The 16,403-nt window shown below is 49.2% G+C and overlaps 1 protein-coding gene across 1 annotated transcript in view; it reads left to right on the forward strand.

The window, feature by feature from the left end:
* The window catches only part of PPP3CC (protein phosphatase 3 catalytic subunit gamma), a 151,414-nt gene that overhangs the window by 127,540 nt on the left and 7,471 nt on the right, over positions 1 to 16,403 (forward strand). The gene's annotated exons all lie outside the window — the stretch shown is intronic.

Below are 16,403 nucleotides of genomic sequence, written 5' to 3' on the forward strand. Positions count from 1 at the left end.
CTGGCGGACTAGTTGGTCCAGGGGTTGCGGTTCATCTGAATGCAGCTCCTTTAGTCTCTGGGCTGTCCATGACAACAATGATCCTTCGACGCATGATATGGCTAAAATGCTGGTCTAAAGACTAGACTTTCCAGAAGACCTTAGGTGATCTTTCCTTTGTGGGGAATCGCCTGTTGAGAGCCTCCCTGGAAAGACCTCCTCCGGAGGTTCCATGAGGACCTGGTCTGGTATGCCGAGAGTGGGTCCTTCCAGACCTGCAGACAAACACCTCTTATGCCTAAAGGGGCACCCTCACCTGAACCTGGGGTGGGGGAGGACGGCTTTGTTTCTTTCCGGACTCGTGGACCTCCCTGATTCAAGACAAGTGAGTCCACGAGCTTATTCGGTCCGGCTACAAGATCGAGTTTTAGGTCTTCTCCTCTTGAGAGGTTCTATCCTTCCAACCTGCATTTATCCCCAGACCGCCTGCGAGGTCTCTTCGGGGTGGTGCAAGACTTGCTACTACAGGGGGTGATTATTCTGGTCTCAGAATCAGAACATTTGTTTCATGGGGTTTATTCAAACATGTTTGCAGGTCCCAGGAAGGAAAGCGAGGTACGTCCAATCTTTGACCTCAAGCTCTGAACCGCTTTGTGCAAGTATAGATGTTTTAAATGGAGTCCAATCGTACGGTAGTGGTATCCCTACATCAGGGGGATCTTCTAGCCTATTAAGGACGGTTACCTTCATATTCCGATATGTCAGTCATCCGTGCTTCCTCCACTTGTTGTGGGCGAGGAGTATTATCAAGAGGTCTCACCTCAACCTCTCGGGTTTTGCAAGTGTTGGCCCCAGTGTTGGTATTGTTGTGCCAGCCGGGGGATTGCGATACCGGAGTACCTGGATGATCTTCTTCTGCGAGCAGTGTCTCCTACTGCTCTGAAGGACAACCGAGAGATAACTGTGTGGACTCTACAGGTGTTTGGTTGGAAATTAAATTTCCAGGTATTTGCTCTGGTTCCGTCCACCTAGTTGGACTATCTGGGTCTGTTCTGGACCTATCCTCAGCCAGGGTGTTCCTCCCATGGGACGAGTTCCAAAATCTGTCTACACGAGACCTCTGCAAGGAGAGATTCTTGCCATGTGGGGCAAGAATCCACAGTCTCTAGACAATTTTGATCCTATTGAGCGAGAGGCGACCCTGATTCAGTGGCTTCGCTCTCTGGCCCCTCGACAGGGTAAATCTTCCTTCCCCTGTACTGGACAGTGGTCACCACTGATGCCAGCCTGTCCCAAGTGGGGTGGCGTTTTTTGGCACCAATTGTGCTCAGGGGGTCTGGACTCTGGTAGAATCCAGACTACCAATCCATATACTGGACATTTCCTCCGGAAGGGTTTCATCAGTTGTGTCTCCGGTGGGGAACTCCCGAGGTGGCTCTGTTGGCCTCTCGTCTCAACAGGAATGTGCTTGGGTTTGTGGTACGGTCTCTGGATCCTCCGGCTGACGCAACAGGCGTACTGGTGGCTCCTTTGGGACCTGTATCGTCTGATATGTCTTTCCTCTTCTAGAACTTCTGCCATGACTCCTGTGTAGGGCTCGAGGCAGAAGGGAATTACGGCCATCCTACTGGCTCCAGAATTACCTCATCGGTCTTGGTACGCAGATCTGATATAGTTGGTTGTCGAGGCTCCTTGGAGACTTCCTCTTAGAGGAGATCTGTTGGCTCAAGGGCCAATCTTCCATCTTGCTTTACAGTCACTGGCTTTAACAGCTTGGCTGTTGGAAGCCTGGTGCTGAAAGCTAGAGGGTTGTCTGAACCGGTGATTCCCACGCTGCTGTCAGCTAGTAAATCTACTTCTAGGTAGATTTACCATCGCGTTTGAAGAGCGTACTTTGCGATGTGAATCTCTTGGGGTTCACCCCCACTCCTTTTCGGTGACTCGGAGTTTGGCTTTACCTCCAACGAGGTGTGGAGCAGCGTCTGGCCTTGGGTACCATCAAGGGCAAGGTTCAGCCTTGGCAGTTTTCTTTCATCGTCCTTTGGCTACGCTTTCTGTGGTTCGCATCTTTGTTCAGGGGGTTCGCCACTTGGCTCCCCCAGTGCGGTCTTCATTGCCCTTGTGGGATCTCAACTTGGTGCTGTCGTTTCTTCAGTAACTGCCGTTGGAAAATATTTGCGAGTTTCCTCCGCTTACATTGTCCCAGAAAGTAGCCTTCTTGGTGGCTTTTTCTTCTGCACGTAGGTTTTCAGAGCTGGCAGCTTGTCTTGTCATTCACCTTACTTGGTGGTTCTGCTCACTCTGTTGCAGAAAGCAGCCTTCTTAGTTGCTTTCACTTCTGCATGTCTTGTGTCAGAGTTGGCTGCGTTGTCCTGTCGGTCACCTTACTTGGTGATTCATAGGGACAAAGTGGTGTTACGACCCTGTCAGGCGTTCCTTCCTAAGGCTGTCTCTGGGTTTCATTTGAATGAGGACAATTTTGTGCTACCGTCCTTATGTGCTAAGCTGTAACATCCTAAAGAAATTGCTTTACATTCCTTGGATGTGGTCAGGGCGATTTTGGGTGTACCCTGGCGGTGACTGAACCGATTTAAAAATCAGACTCTTTTTTTTTTGTTCTTATGGATGGACCTCCTAAGGGGCAGGCTGCATCTACTGCGACCATTTCCAAATGGATCAGGCAGACAGTGGTGAAGGCCAACTTCATTAAATCGGAGGTATACCGCTTTTTGTGACTTTTAACTACAGGTAAGCCTATAATAAGGCTTACCTGTAGGTACAATTAATATATCCTAAACCTGCACGGTTTAGGAGATATTTGCACTGCATGCAGCCGCTGACGCGAGCGGCGCATGCGCTCTGAAGGTCCGGGGGGACCTTCAGAGTTCCTTGCTGGTAAGTGCCAGAAAATGACTCCTGCGCGGGAGTGATGGCATCGCGGCTCCGGCCACTCACAGCGCCGGAGCCGCCGAACCCGGAAGAGACGCAGAGGGATCATGTCAGCTCCCACAGCGGTGTCTGGGGGTCCGTGTCGGGGCTTCGTTCTAAGGTAAGTATTTCATAATGAGCTAGTATGCGATACATACTAGCTGATTATGCCTTTTGTCTTGCAGGGTTTTTTTTTTTTTTTGTATACTACCGCTTTAAGTGTCAGGTCCCTCCTTTCCCTGTTAAAGCGCATTCTACGAGGGCACTCAGTGCCTCCTGGGCCTTCCGTCATCAGGTGTCAGTGGTTCAGGTGTGCAAGGCGGCTACATGGTCGTCTGCACACACATCCACAAAGTTTTTTTATAAGGTGGATGTACTTGCATCTTTGGATGCGGGATTTGGCCGCAAAGTTTTGCAGGCTGCGGTTGCAGAGGCTTCCGCTTCTTGAGGGTGTCCTTTTTTTTTTTTTCCTGGTGGTGAGCTCTAGTTACTAGTGGAGCTCCTTTTTTTTTAACCTGATTGTCTATATTGAGACTTGTTGGGAATTCTTGTGTATTGCTGTTATTTTTCCCGCCCCTCATATTGATACTGCTTTGGGACCTCCCAATGGTCTAGAAGACATGGCGATGTGTCCCTCAGTGAACGAAAGAGAGAACTAGACTTTTGTCTTACCGTAAAATATTTTTGTCTGAGGTTCACTGACGGACACAGCACCCGCCCCTCTGTTGGTTTGAGTTCTGTGCTCTTCTGACACTGCTTGTTACAAACTGAAGCCCTATAGCAGGAAGTGATGGTATACCCACTGGGACTGCCTCAGGGACGTAACCAAAAAGGTTTTTGTCTAGTCCTACTCCTAGAGAGAGCAGCGTAAAGCCTAATGGTCTAGAAGACATGGAGCTGTGTCTGTCAGTGAACCTCAGAGAAAAGGATTTTACAGTAAGACAAAAATCCAGTTTCTCTAGCGCTCATTGACAGACGTAGTCCTCGGTGATGCACCACCTTCGGGTTATGTTGCCTCCACAGGAGCAGGACTAGACAGGAAATTAAAAAGCTCTGGCCACACCCTAGGGGCAGTCCCAGAGGGTATATCCTCTCTCTCTCTGCCTCAGCAAATCAGTTATTTTCTGTCTAGTTAGGAGTAAGGACCTAGATACCTTGCTGGGATCTTAGGTCCTGGCAAGATTTTTTTCTTAAAGGATTTTTTAGACAGCTTTTTTTCTCCAGTGTTCCTGTGAGATCTTCAAGCAAGAAAGCTGAACTGGGCGACGGGCTGGATGTTGAGATCCGGTGGTCACCCCAGTTCAGCCTACGAGCGCGTGCAGGCCATAGCTCCGCGCTGGGTCGGCCGCGACAAAGTCCCATTAAAGGACTGTCCACGCGAGTTAAACGTCTCGCTGAAACGCCAAAGACCATGAGTCACGGCGTCCATATCGGTCGACAGCCCTCCCGCCCCGGTGGAGAGGGGTACTGTCAGGAGTTGGTGCCCGCCTGGTTCCGGTATGGTGAGTAGTATGTTCCCCCTTTTCCCCTGACGGGTCTTGTGGTGAACGCGGGCCCCTCTCTGTATGGTAAGATAGAGTCCCTCTCTATCCTATAAATGACACAGATCCTCCTACTTTGAGTGTGATTTTATGTGCAAAAGCCAGGAGGCTTGGTTTGGGAGCTAACAATCTAATTGTATACATGTTAAAAAGATTATAATCTGTGGCATTCTGGGAATCTTACGGTGATAAGAATAAGCTACCTACCAGTCAGAAGCCACGGACATGTAGACTGCCTTCCTAATCAGATCTCCAGCTATTAGCAGGCCTCCCGAATGGCCATGCGGTCCGCCAGGGCCGGTACCGCCAACCACGCCAAATCCCCATGCAGAGAGAGTGTTGTGTGCCCTGCAGCACACCGCTATTCAGTACAGGCCGCCGCCATTTTTTTTTTTTTGCTGGATCGCACGAGCCGCTATTTTGGCGTAGCCTCGTGTCTCCAGCATGGGGGCGGCCATGTTTGAGGTGATCCAAACACCTCGTGGAGCTAGGGGAGGCGCCGGAAGGCGTGCAGAGGGGCGGAGCCGCCTCCTTTCTTCCTGGGCAGCCAGCCAAAAGACTTCCTGTTTGTCAAGACAGCGCTGTAACCTGTTGCAGTTAAACTCTGAGCATCAAGTGGTGAGCCTGGGGGTCTATCTCTCTCTCTCTCTCGATCGATAGGGATCCCTAGCAGGTAACACTAAGGGGCTTTTTGTGGCGCTGGGGGTCTGGAAAAAAAAAAAAGTTTTTTTATTTTTGAATTATATTATCCAGGAAGTGACTGGAATTATCATGGACCCTGCCACACATATTCCCCCACCTGTTTCCCTCGAGGGGGCCACGGGACCCGCCGGTGCACAGAGTGTAGAGTCATTTACAGCAATTTTGGAGTCTATGGTGGCTCGGGTGGAGGCGGCCTGTCGGGGACGGGGGTCAAGGAAGCGACCCCCGCCTACCCCTATACTATCTGACACCTCTGACTCTGATTCAGAGATGGTCACTGCAGTTGCAGGTTCCTCTGCAAAGGCTGTTATCCCAGGTAAAGCCCCCTCAGACAGTGAGGAGGACGCTTCTTCTCCTGCTATAATTCAGGAAGAAGCATTGGTGGACGCACTAGTTGTGGCAGTGCAGGAAACCTTAAAACTTGAGGTTTTACCGGCAGAGGCAACTGAAGCAGAGATTCCTTTTGGTACTAATAAGCCCATCAAAACGGTGAAGGTTTTTCCTGTACCCAAGTGTTTCGGTAATAAGATTAAAGGAGAATGGGAGCATTCTAAATGTACCTTTACTATTTCCAAGCGTATTGCTAGACGCTATCCGTTTGAGGAATCCATCATTAAGAAATGGACGGTACCACCAGTGGTGGATCCACCTATTTCCAGGCTGAATAAAGCCACGGTTATTCCAGTGGAGGACACTTCGTCCTTTAAGGATCCGGTGGATCGAAAGATGGAAGCAGAGTCCCGCACCATCTTCTCTCTGATAGGGTCAGCATTTAGACCAGTAATTGTTATTGGTCTAGTTTCCCAGACACTTACGGAATGGGCGAAAATGGTACGCCAAGACCTTAGGGGAAAAGATATATTCCCCAGGAGACATCTGATTTGATGGAACAGATTATACAAGGGCTACAGTTTATCTGTGACGCAGCCTTGGACACTACTCCCTTATTAGGGCATGCATCTATGTCAGCGGTGATCCTCAGACGTGTGCTGTGGTTAAAATGCTGGTCAGCTGACCTAGGTTCCAAAAAGACCTTGACAAATCTCCCTTTTCAGGGGAATCGTCTATTTGGGGCCAACCTAGATGAAATCTTCAAGGATGCCACTGGGGGCAAGAGCACTTTTTTGCCACAGGCTGCTAAAGCTAAGGGACCTCGCAACAAGCGAGGACGTTTCTTTACCGCCCATAAAGGGCGCCCGGCTGGTACTAGCGGGAAAGGCAAGACTCCTCCAGGAGGGTTCAAGAAGGGCTGGTCGGACAAGCAGAGGACCAACCCAGCCAAACCCGAAGCAAAGGAGTACACAGCCCGAAGGTGCGCCCCCACCCGGTTTCAGGGTGGGGGGACGTTTTCACCGGTATTCAGGACATTAGATCGAGCTTCAACCACTACTACCGGTGCGATTCTTCCCTTCCAACATTTAAGTACTACAGGAAGCGGTAGTTACCGTTCCCTGAATAGATCTTTTCCTTTACCTTTTCCTAAGATTAGTCCCTATACCTCACAGGAATCGGATCTGGTTGACCAGATAGGCCAAGTAGCCTCTAGTCGGGTGACTTCGGTCCCTGAGGTTCAACCAGAAAAGATCACCCTTCCTGATAACAATCAGGTATCTGATAAATGTGTGGGAACAGAAAACGACCAGACTTTCTCGGATGGTCGGGGCCAGATACCTCTAGGGACGCCTGGTTCAGATTCTATCAGCGCCAGTGGTCCTAGAAATTCTAGGCTGGCCTCCTCAAGCCGGCTTGGCCGACTTGGACATGCTAGTCGCAGACGTTCCGTGGGAACTTCGTCTCAGGGAGTGTCTGTGGTCTCAAGGACCAATTTACCATCATGCTTTACAGTCGCTGGGTTTAATGGCCTGGCCATTGAGACCCAAGTACTGAAGGACAGAGGTTTGTCTACTTCAGTCATTCCTACCCTTATTAAAGCAAGGAAAGCGACTTCCAGCAAGGTCTATTATCACACATGGAAGACTTATATTGCGTGGTGCGAATCTTTAGGATTTCCTCCACGTACCTATTCGGTGACTCGAATATTGGCCTTTTTGCAACAAGGGGTTGAGCAGAAGCTAGCCTTGAGCACCATCAAGGGTCAAGTTTCAGCATTAGCAATCTTCTTTCAGAAACCTTTAGCTACCAAGTCCTTGGTGCGGAATTTCATCCAGGGGGTGCGGCACCTGGCTCCTCCAGTCCGCGCGCCCTTACCGCCCTGGGATCTTAATTTGGTTTTGTCGGTTCTACAGAAACCTCCCTTTGAAAACATCAGGGAGATTCCCTTGCTTACTTTATCCCAGAAGGTGGCCTTCTTGGTGGCTATTACTTCTGCTCGCAGGGTGTCAGAACTGGCTGCATTATCATGCCAGTCCCCATACCTAGTGATTCATAGGGATAAGGTAGTACTTCATCCTAAGCCATCTTTTCTTCCTAAGGTGGTTTCAGATTTTCATCTGAATGAAGATATTGTACTACCTTCCTTGTGTCCTCAGCCCAAGCATCATCGGGAACATGCGTTGCATTCCTTAGATGTGGTTCGGGCAATCAGGGTATACCTGAAAGCTACGGAATCATTCCGTAAGACGGATTCACTTTTTGTGATCACGGATGGCCCCAGAAAGGGTTTGCCTGCATCTGCCGCGACCATTGCCAAATGGATTAGACAAACGGTGGTACAGGCTTATTCTATTAAGGGTCAGAGTCCTCCGTTCCCTGTTAGGGCGCACTCCACTCGAGCGCTCAGTACTTCCTGGGCCTTTCGCCATCAGGCGTCAGTGGTCCAGGTATGTAAGGCGGCCACCTGGTCGTTGGTACATACCTTTACAAAATTCTATAAAATTGATGTGACGGCATCGGCGGATGCCTCATTTGGCTGCAAGGTTTTGCAGGCCGCAATTTGAGGAGACCGGTGGTCTACCTCGAGGGTTTTTTTCTGTTTGAAAAAAAAAAAAAAATTTTCTCTTTTTTGTTGAGTCTCCTCATTAAGGATGAGCATTGTAAACTTCTAGTTGGCACCGGTTGGGCCTTCTAGATTGGGATTTGATTTCCATTTTCCCACCCCTCATTTGTGATACTGCTCTGGGACGTCCCGAAGGTGGTGTATCACCGAGGACTACGTCTGTCAATGAGCGCTAGAGAAAAATGGATTTTTGTAAAATCTTACCGTAAAATCCTTTTCTCTTAGCTCATTGACAGACGTAGTCCCCGCCCCTCTGTTTTTGAGTTGGGTTGGGTTAAAATCTCTAAAGACTGCTTTTTCACATAACTGATTTGCTGAGGCAGAGAGAGAGAGGATATACCCTCTGGGACTGCCCCTAGGGTGTGGCCAGAGCTTTTTAATTTCCTGTCTAGTCCTGCTCCTGTGGAGGCAACATAACCCGAAGGTGGTGTATCACCGAGGACTACGTCTGTCAATGAGCTAAGAGAAAAGGATTTTACGGTAAGATTTTACAAAAATCCATTTTTTTCCTATCTTTGTTATTTTGTGCCTGTTCCTGAACAGACTGGCTAATCTAGATTCGGAGAGTACCCCCAGTCTGGCCAGCGAGCGCATGCAGGCCCCAGCTCCGCGCTAGGTAAGCCGCGACACAGCTCCACTGGATGGGGGTTGGCCTGCGAATTAAACATCTCGCGAGGGCACATACGACCAGGTCTTGGCCTGAGTCGCAGTGTTCCCCCTGGCCGACAGTTCCCATTTCGAGGGAGCGGTGGTCTGTCGGGAGCGGTGCCCACCCTTTTCCCTAATATGGTGAGTAGCTGCCCCCCCCTCCCCTGGATGGTTTTGGGGTGGACGCGAGCCCCTCCCTGGGATGGTGGGACCCCCGGGTTCCCTCCTCTTCCCCCCCCCCCCCAGCCCCTCTAAAATTTTGGTGGTCACTGTGGGTCTTCCAGCCTCCCCTCCCTGCATTGTGTTATGAGCTGGCTTTTGCCACATGCTCTTAAGGGGTGCTTGTTGGAGTTGCTGCTGGCCAGGTTTTTCTTGGTATGCAGTGGGGGGCTGAGCAGGGTTCCTCACCACCCTGGGGGTTGGTGACTAGGGCAGGGATGTCCTCTGAACTCCCTGCTGCAGTTGTTTGACTGGGGGAGCAGATGGTTTAGTATCCGTGGGTCCGCGCCTCACGCTTCTGGTTTCGGCCAAAAATGTAGGCCGCGGCTTTGCGGCCTACTGGTCGGGAGCTATGTGGGGCAACCCTAGTGAGGGTGGCTGAAGCCACTATCCTCCGTTTGGGCATCCACCCTTCCCTCTGCTGCCCCTAGGTGGTTGGCTCCGCTAAGGCTTGCGCCCAAGCGGCTGGGCGTCCATGAAAATTTAGGCCGCAACTTGTGGCCTATTAGGCCATGTGGCCAAGCCGGGCGCCTCTGTTGGGGGCAGCCCCAGTGAAGTTGGCTGAATTCCCCGCTCTTCTTTTGGGCATATTTTTTGATGGCAGCATGCCACCATTTTTGTGTAGAGCACCTTCCCCCTTTTGGCGCTGCGGGATCATCAGGGTACCCTGCCTGTGCGTCCACGTCATGGCGCGCAGTCCTCTGTTAAGGAGGCTATTTTCAATACGCGGACCTCTATGGAGGGGCTCGGAGGGTGACCCCCTTGTTTTTTTGTTTGCGGGGTTCAGTAGGTGGTCTATTCGTTGGCCCTTGGTCGGCGTCCCCTTTGCGGCCCTCCCCTGATTGTTATGTTTTCCGGGTGAGCTTAGTATAAAGCGTCCTCATCTGTCTCATCAGATCCTGAATCTGTTTTTGCCACCGCAGACGCGAGTCACCTTACAGGGTATCCGTCCATGCACCCTGAGTGCTCAGATAGTGAGGATGATTCCTCTGCTCCTCTAGCCGCACATGAAAAGGTGCTTGTGGATGCACCGATTGTGTCAGTGCGTGAAACGTTTTAAAAATACAGGATGCGGCTGATGCTGTGTCAGAGGCACCTGTCTTTTTTGGCACCCACTGGCCCCCTAAAGCGACGAGGGTGTTCCTCTTTTCTGCCTACTTTGACAACATTGTAACAAAACAGTGGAGTTGTCCAAAACACACTCTTGTGGTCCCTAAGAGTTTTGCTATGCGGCATCCTTTTGAGTAGACTCGCCGGTTTCCAGGTTAAAAAAAGCTACCTTAATTCTGGTTGAGGAGTCCCAGGCCTTTAAATATCCGGCTGATTAGCTTGTAATGTTAAAATTAATAATCTACCACAGGAAGCACCCTCATGGTTAACGGAAGACAGACTCGGAACTAAACTTGAAATACTTAACATAAATAAGTCATCGGGACCAGGTGGCTTACACCCGAGGGTCCTTAAAGAACTCAGCCAAGTGATAGCCAGACCTTTGTTCTTAATTTTTTTGGATAGTCTACTCTATGGGAATGGTGCTAGCTGATTGGAAAAAAGCCAACGTGGTACCAATATTTAATAAAGGGCAGAGATATATCCCAGGGAACTATAGGCCGGTTAGCTTAACATCATCCCCTCCAAAATCTTGCAGACTACTGATAAGGGACTATATACAAGACTTTAGTAATGAAAACAGTATTATTAGTAGCAATCAGCATGGATTCATGAAGAATCGTTCTTGGCAGATCAATCTATTAACCTTCTATGAAGAAGTAAGCTGCCATCTAGATAAAGGAACGCCTGTGGATGTGGTGTATCTGGACATTTGATACAGTTCCCCAAAAACACGTACTGTACAAACTAAGGTACGTAGGTATGTACCAGAGGATGTGTACCTGGATTGAAAACTGGCTCCAGGGGGAACAGGGTGATGATAAATGGGGAGTACCCTGATTGGTCGGGTGTGGAAAGTGGGGTCCCCCCAAGGATCTGTCCTGGGACCAATCTGGTTTAATTTATTCATAAACGACCTAGAGAATGCGATAACCAGCAAAATCTCTGTATTTGCGGACGATACTAAGCTAAGCAGGCCAATATATTCTATACAGGACGTGGTAACCTTACAAGCATACCTGAACAAAATGAATGGGGTGGGCAACTACATGGCAGATGAGGTTTAATGTTGAAAAATGTAAAGTAATGCACTTGAGTGTCGGAAATGCAAAAGCAAGTTACTTGCTAGGGGGTGAATCTCTGGGTGAATCAAAGATAGAAAAGGACCTGGGGGTCCTAGTAGACAACAGGTTTAGCAATGGCATGCAATGCCAAGCTGCTGCAAGCAAAGCCAACAGAATAATGGCATGTGTAAAAAAGGGGATTCACTCCAGAGATAAAGCGATTATTTTCCCACTCTACAAGACTCTGGTCCGGTCACATCTTGAATATGCCGTCCAGTTCTGGGCACCGGTCCTTTAGAAAGGATGTGCTGGAACTGGAGAGAGTCCTGAGAATGGCAACAAAGATAATTAGGGGAATGGAGGACATCAGCTATGAAGAGAGACCAGAAGCATAGAACTTATTCTCTCTGGAGAAGGGACACTTGAGAGGGGATATGATATCAATGTATAATTTCTGAACTGGTGACCTTAGCATAGGGAACAAACTTTTCAGAGAAAGGGAATTCAATAAGACACGGGGCCACTCACTAAAACTAGAAGAAAAGCGGTTTAACCGCAAACTGCGTAAGGGGTTCTTTACTGTCAGAATGTGGGATTCTCTTCTACAAGCAGTGGTATCAGCAGGAAGCATCCATAGTTTCAAAAAACGATTAGATGGGCACCTTAAAGACCACAACATACAAGGGTATACAATGTACGGTCAACAGCACACACACACATCATAGGTTGAACTGGATGGACTGGTGTCTTTTTTCAACCTCACTAACTAGTATGTAACTATGATAGGAGGACGGAGGCTGTGGTCCGCTATATGTTCACTGTGACTGTTTCGGCACTTGGGCCGGTATTTACTATTGCCCTGGTGTCCCAAACTCTGACCGAGTGGGCTAAACTTTTACGCCAGGACCTGGAGGGGAAAAAACTTCCCCCTGTATTTGGGGAGCTGGTGGATCAGTTGGTCCAGGGACTACAGTTTTCCTGTGAATCCTCTTTGGATGCGGCTCCTTTGAATTCTAGGCTGTCTATATCAGCAGTGGTCCTTTCGCCGTATTATCTGGCTGAAATGCTGGTCTGCAGACCAGACTTCTAAGAAGGTCTTGTGATCTCCCCCTTGTAGGGGGATCACCTGTTTGGAGCTTTCTTGAATGACATTTTTGAGAGTCTCACAGGGGGGAACTCTTCTTCAGCAGGCTACCAAGGGCAAGGAGCCCTGTCGTAGATGTGGGCCATTCTTCTCGGCTCATAAGAGGCCTTTTCATCCCTCAGGGTCTCAAAACAAAGGATCAAAGTCCTTCAGGGCCTCCACCGGAGCTTCCAAGAGGACCTGGTTCTGGCAAGCCATGAGCGGGCTCTTCCAGACCTGTGGACAAGGTTTCCTCTGCATGAAGGGGCGCCCTCACTTGTATCTGGGGTGGGGGGACGTCTTCGCTCGTTCCTGGATCTGTGGACATCCCTGGTACAGGACAAGTGGGTCCACGAAGTAATTTGGTCCGACTACAAGATCGAGTTTCGGTATTATCCTCCGGAAAGGTTCTTCCCTTCCAACCTGCACTTGTCCCCACTTGTCGCTTATGGGGTCTCTTTGTGGCAGTGCAAATCTTGTTACTTCAAGGGGTGATTGTTCCAGTTCCAACTTCGGAACGTTTTCAGGAGATTTACTCAAACCTCTTTACAGTTCCCAGGAAGGAAGGCAAGGTACATCCAGTTCTGGACCCCAAGGCGCTAAACTGCTTTGTGCGGGTACAGAAGTCCTGAATGGAGTCTATACGCATGGTAGTGGCGTCCCTGCATCAGGGGGATTTTCTCGCTTCTATCAACATCAAGGACGCCTACCTTCCCATTCCAATATGTGCCGGTCACCAGCGCTTCCTTCGCTTTACCGTGGGAGAGGAGCATTATCCGTTTGTGGCATTACCTTTTGGTCTCGCCTCTGCTCCTCGGATCTTCACAACAGTGTTGGCCCCGGTGCTAGCATTGTTGCGTCAGTGGGGGATCGCGATACTGGGGTACCTGGACCATCTTCTGCAAATGGAGCCTCCGACTGCTCTGATGGACAACTTGGAGATTACTCTGTGAACTCTGAGGGAGTTTGGTTGGATCCTGAACCTTCAGAAGTCTGCTGTGGTTCTGTCCACAAAACTGGACTGTATGGGTCTGACTCTGGAAAAACTCCAGACATTGCAGGAGGCAATTCAGCTTCTGTTGTCCAGCAGACGGTCATCCCTCCGGGCTTGCCCAACAGGGAAAATCCTTTCTTCCCCTGTACTGGACGGTTGTCACCACGGGTGCCAGCCTGTCTGGGTGGGGAGGCGACCTCGGCACAGTTTGTGCACAGGGGGTCTGGAATCTGGATGCTGCTGAATTATTGTACTGGAACTCAGAGCGATCGGACTTTGTCTAAGTCATTGGACAATTCATCTTCAGGGGTGTCCGGTACGAATTCAATCGGACAATGCCACGGCCATGGTCTGTTAATCACCTAGGGGGCACAAGAATTGTCCTGGTGGCTCCGGAAGTAGCCGGCATTCTAAGGTGGGCAGACCGATTCATTCCAGCCATCTCTGCTGTACACTTTTCATGGAAGGTACAGAGGTTTGTGGCACAGTCTCGGGATCCTCTGGCCGACGCCACAGACACATTAGTAGCTTCTTGGAGTCCGTATCGTCTGATTTACGCCGGGTTTTGAGGGGGATTGAGCAGCGCCTGGCCTTGAGTACCATCAAGGGCCAGGTTTTGGCCTTGGTGGTTTTCTTTCAACGTCCATTGGCCACACATTCCTTGGTGCGTAGCTTTTTATCCAGGGAGTTCGACACTTGGCTCCTCCAGTGCGGTCTCCATTGCTCCTGTGGGACCTCAATTTGGTTGTCAGTTCTCCAGAAACCCCCCTTTGAAAATATTCGGGAGGTTCCCCTATGTAGTTGTCCCAGGAGGTGGCCTTTTTTGATGGCTATTACTGCTGCGCAGGGTGTCGGAGCTGGCGGCATTGTCTTTGTCGTTCACCTTACCTGGTGGTTCACAGAGATAAGGTGGTTCTTCTTCCTTGTCAGTCGTTCCTTCCAAAGGTCGTCTCTGATTTCCATTTGAATGAAGACATTGTGTTGCTTTTCCTATGTCCCAGGCCTAAACATCCTAAGGAAATTGCCTTGCATTCCCTGGATGTGGTTTGAGCAATCACGGTGTACCTGGCAGCTACGGAGTCTTTTAGTAAGTCAGACTCACCATTTCTTTTCACGGATGGACCTCGGAAAGGGTTGGCGGCTTCTGCTGCAACCATTTCCAGATTGATCAGACCGACAGTTATTCAGGCCTATTCAATTAGGGGTTGGGTTCCTCCTTTCCCTGTTAAGGCGCACTCTACTCGGGCGCTTAGTGCCTCCTGGGCCTTCATCAGGCATCAGTAATGCAGGTTTGCAAGGCGGCCACCTGGTCGTCTGTGCACACTTTCGCAAATTTTTATAAGGTGGATGTGTTGTCATTTGCGGATGCTTCTTTTGGCCGCAAGGTTTTTTTGCAGGCTGCTGTTTAGAGGACCTGGTTCTCTAAACTGCAGCATTCAAAAAAGTGAGCATCCAAAAAAGGTTTAGAGGTTTCTCATATGTAGGCAATTCTCAAACAAACTGTGACAGTAAACTGGGTCCTTGGAATGCTGTCTTCAGATTAGACAAAGTTTTAGTCATCACCTCACCTAATCTTAGGTTGACATTCTCTGCTCTAATGATCTAAAAATTATGTAAACTAGTCCTTACCAAATCAAACGGTGTCATGTCTTTCCGAAGTTCAGAATAAAGGATTGTCTAAAAAGTCTAGCTTTTAACAGAGTTCATGTCAATTTTGGGTGATGGCTTTTAAAAGGGGTATTTTACCTAAATATTACCCACTTTATTAACAGCCTATATCCTTAGAAACAGTGGAGCAGGTTATAAGCAGAGTGTCAGGGCTATGGTGTGCCAATATACAGTATCTCACAAAAGTGAGTACACCCCTCACATTTTTGTAAATATTTTATCTTTTCATGTGACAACACTGAAGAAATGAAACTTTGCTACAATGTAAATTAGTGAGTGTACAGCTTGTATAACAGTGTAAATTTGCTGTCCCCTCAAATAACTCAACACACAGCCATTAATGTCTAAACCGCTGGCAACAAAAGTGCATACACCCCTAAGTGAAAGTGTACAAATTGGGCCCAAAGTGTCCATTTTTTTTGTGTGGCCACCATTATTTTCCAGCACTGCCTTATACCTCCTGGTCATTGAGTTCACCAGAGCTTCACAGGTTGCCACTGGAGTCCTCTTCCACTCCCCCATGAGGACATCACGGAGCTGGGGATGTTGGCACCTTTAGTTTCTCCACCCTCTTTTTGAGGATGCCCCACAGATGCTCAATAGGGTTTACGTAGGTCTGGAGACATGCTTGACCAGTCCATCACCTTTACCCTCAGCTTCTTTAGCAAGGCAGTGGTCGTCTTGGAGGTGTGTTTGGGGTCGTTATGTTGGAATACTGCCCTGCGGCCCAGTCTCCGAAGGGAGGGGCTCATGCTCGGTTTCAGTATGTCACAGTACATGTTGGCATTCATGATTCCCTCAAACTATAGCTACCCAGTGCCAGCAGCACTCATGCAGCCCCAGACCATGACACTCCCACCACCACCATCATGCTTGACTGTAGGCAAGACACACTTGTCTTTGTACTCCTCACCTGGTAACTGCTACAAACGCTTGACACCATCTGAACCAAATACATTTTATCTTGGTCTCATCAGACCACAGGACATGGTTCCAGTAATCCATGTCCTTAGTCTGCTTGCCCTCAATAAACTGTTTGCACTCTTTCTTGTGCATTTTCTTTAGAAGAGGCTTCCTTTTGGGACAACAGCCATGCAGGCCAACTTGATGCAGTGTGCGGCGTATGGTCTAAGAACTGACAGGCTGACCCCTCACAGGGTTTAGCCTCTGCAGCAATGCTGTCAGCACTCATACGTCTCTTTTCTAAAGACAACCTCTGGATATGATGCTAAGCACGTGCACTCAACTTCTTTGGTCGACCACGGTGAGGCCTGTTCTGAGTGGAACCTGTCCTGTTAAACCACTGTATGGTCTTGACCAGCGTGCTGCAGCTCAGTTTCAGGGTCTTGGGAATCCTATAGCCTAGGCCATCTTTATGTAGAGCAATAAATATTTTTTTCAGATCCTCCGAGTTCTTTGCCATGAGGTGCCATGTTGAACTTCTAGTGACCAGTATGAGAGAGTGAGAGCG

This window comes from Pelophylax lessonae (genome assembly GCF_965119305.1).
Source record: "Pelophylax lessonae genome assembly, chromosome: 4".
NCBI classification, from domain to species: Eukaryota; Metazoa; Chordata; class Amphibia; order Anura; family Ranidae; genus Pelophylax; species Pelophylax lessonae.